This window comes from Dipteris shenzhenensis, chromosome 4, assembly GCF_047967505.1.
Source record: "Dipteris shenzhenensis isolate YYH24624 ecotype China chromosome 4, Dip_SZ_1.0, whole genome shotgun sequence".
Classification (NCBI taxonomy): domain Eukaryota; kingdom Viridiplantae; phylum Streptophyta; class Polypodiopsida; order Gleicheniales; family Dipteridaceae; genus Dipteris; species Dipteris shenzhenensis.
Window position 1 is genome coordinate 61499698 of NC_141599.1, and position 2500 is coordinate 61502197.

Below are 2500 nucleotides of genomic sequence, written 5' to 3' on the forward strand. Positions count from 1 at the left end.
TCCACAATGCTTAAACAATCGATGCTTACCCAATCCTAGCTTCGCCTAATGCATTCGCCCTCCCGTAATCTGCAGGCAATGAAGGGAGAGGAACTTCGAGAGGATGGGAACGAAAAGAGGGGAGAAAGAGGGCTGGGGCAGGTTACGAAAAGAGGAACTTCTAGAGGATGAGAAAGAGTGCTGAAGGAAGCTTGAGGCGGAGGCGGAGGCGGGCTGCAGGTTGCCTGGCTAGAGAGTGCCTGCAATGGTGGGAAAGCGCAGATGCGTGAGGGAATACACTGTATGCCCTATTCACTTATGTCTTGTTCACTCAGGCTTTGTGGATTAGTAGAAATAGCAAAAGTCCACAAAATTTCAGTCGCTAGTACAGCTCATGGTTCCACGGTCTAGGCGATCCTTTTGTCTGAGCTAAGAGGTCATGAGCTCTAATCCTGCTTGCCCCTACTCGGTAATATAAATATAATTATTAATAAACTTTGCCTTTGCCTTCGCCGTAGCCCGAGCCTCGTCTCCCCTCTTTTTGCTCGAGCCTTGTCTCCCCTCTTTTTTCTTTTCACACATCTCTCCTTCGTCCCTCTTTTCACACATCTCGAGCCTCGTCTCCCCTCTTTTTGCTTTTCACACATCTCTCCTTCGTCCCTCTTTTCACACATCTCCCCTTTGCCCGAGCCTCATCTCCTCTTTTCACACATCTCCCCTTTGCCGGAGCCTCATCTCCTCTTTCCACACATCTCGCCTTTGCCCAGCCTCATCTCCTCTTTTCGCACATCTCCCCTTTGCCCGAGCCTCATCTCCCCTTTACAACGCCCCACTTTTCACACATCTCCCCTTTGCCCGAGCCTCATCTCCCCTTTACAACGCCCTCGGATACTTCCATCCGAATAGAGGGGGGTAGATATTTGCGGCGTCATAAATATCTATAGCATTTCGACGGAATCAATGATCGAATGGTTGGTGGACCACAATTTCCAACATTCTTAGCTCTAAAAACCTTTACATATGGAGAAAATTTTATCAATACATTGACTTCAAATTTTCATCCTGAGAGCAAGACACAATGGGAAAATCACAATGTGAAGGAACACAATCTTTCTTATCATAAATAAAGGCATACACCTTTGCAAATTAAAAAAAAAAGAACTCAAAATGAATCATGACTTGTCACAATAATGAAAACAAATATATAAGAGCGTAATGGACGAAACGTTTTTCAAAGCATCAACGTATGCTCAGGATAGTCTTACTTGCTTTTTCTAATATAAAACCCATAATACAAAACCAAAATTTAAATAAAAACAAGAAGACCTCATGAATGATGTTCTAATATGAGGAACACACTTAAGAGATGTTCAAAAGCCCATAAGAGTAAGTAAGACAAAGCCAATGAGCAGCCATGACTCCCTTCCATCTATTCATAACACTATGCCTCTTGTGCTTCTTATTGCACTAGATAGTCTTCTACTTCAATTCCGTATATGACTCCTCTAAACTAGAAAACCCCAATAAAGCAAGACATTTCCCTGATATCTTTCAATGTGCATCACAATGATGAATTGGACCTTGAGATTAACCATCTAGTAGCCGATTCCCTCTGAAGTTTCCCTCAGGATAACCGGAGCTCATTGCACAGTTTTATCGAGTAAAGCGAATGATTAGAGGCATCGGGGGGTGTAACACCCTCGACCTATTCTCAAACCCTAAATAGGTAAGTGGCCGAGGTTGCTCCGTTGAACCCCAGTGCAGAATGGGGGCTCCAAGTGGGCCATTTTTGGTAAGCAGAACTAGCGATGCGAGATGAACCGAAAGCCGGGTTACGGTGCCGAACTGCGCGCTAACCTAGATCCCACAAAGGGTGTTGATTGATTAAGACAGCAGGACGGTGGTCATGGAACTCGAAATCCGCTAAGGAGTGTGTAACAACTCACTTGCCGAATCAACTAGCCCCGAAAATGGATGGCACTGAAGTGTGTGACCTATACCCCGGCCATCGGGGCAAGTGCGAGGCCTCGATGAGCCCGAGTGAAACGGCCCCCAGTGAACATCTTGGTGGTAGTAGCAAATATTCAAATGAGAACTTTGAAGACCGAAGTGGAGAAAGGTTCCATGTGAACAGCAATTGGACATGGGTTAGTCGATCCTAAGAGATGGGGCAGTCCTATGTCAAGGGCGCACTGCGCCGCGCTTCGAAAGGGAATCGGGTCAATATTCCCGAACCAGGACGTGGTGGTGGACAGTAACGTGACCGAATCTGGAGATGCCGACGGGGTCCCGGGAAGAGTTCTCTTTTCTTTTTAACAGCCCGCCCACCCTGAAATCGGATCACCCGGAGATAGGGTCCAGCGGGTGGTAAAGCACCGCACGTCTCGCGGTGTCCGGTGCACCCCCGGCGACCCGTGAAAATCTGGAGGAGCGATTGCCGATCACACGCGGTCGTACTCATAACTGCATCAGGTCTCCAAGGTCAACAGCCTCTGGTCGATAGAACAATGTACGTAAGGGA

General features: G+C 47.1%; 1 pseudogene; it reads left to right on the plus strand.

Moving 5' to 3' along the window:
* Positions 1 to 2477: 2477 nt before the first annotated feature.
* Positions 2478 to 2500, plus strand: part of LOC147903148 (25S ribosomal RNA) — a 1228-nt pseudogene continuing 1205 nt past the window's right edge.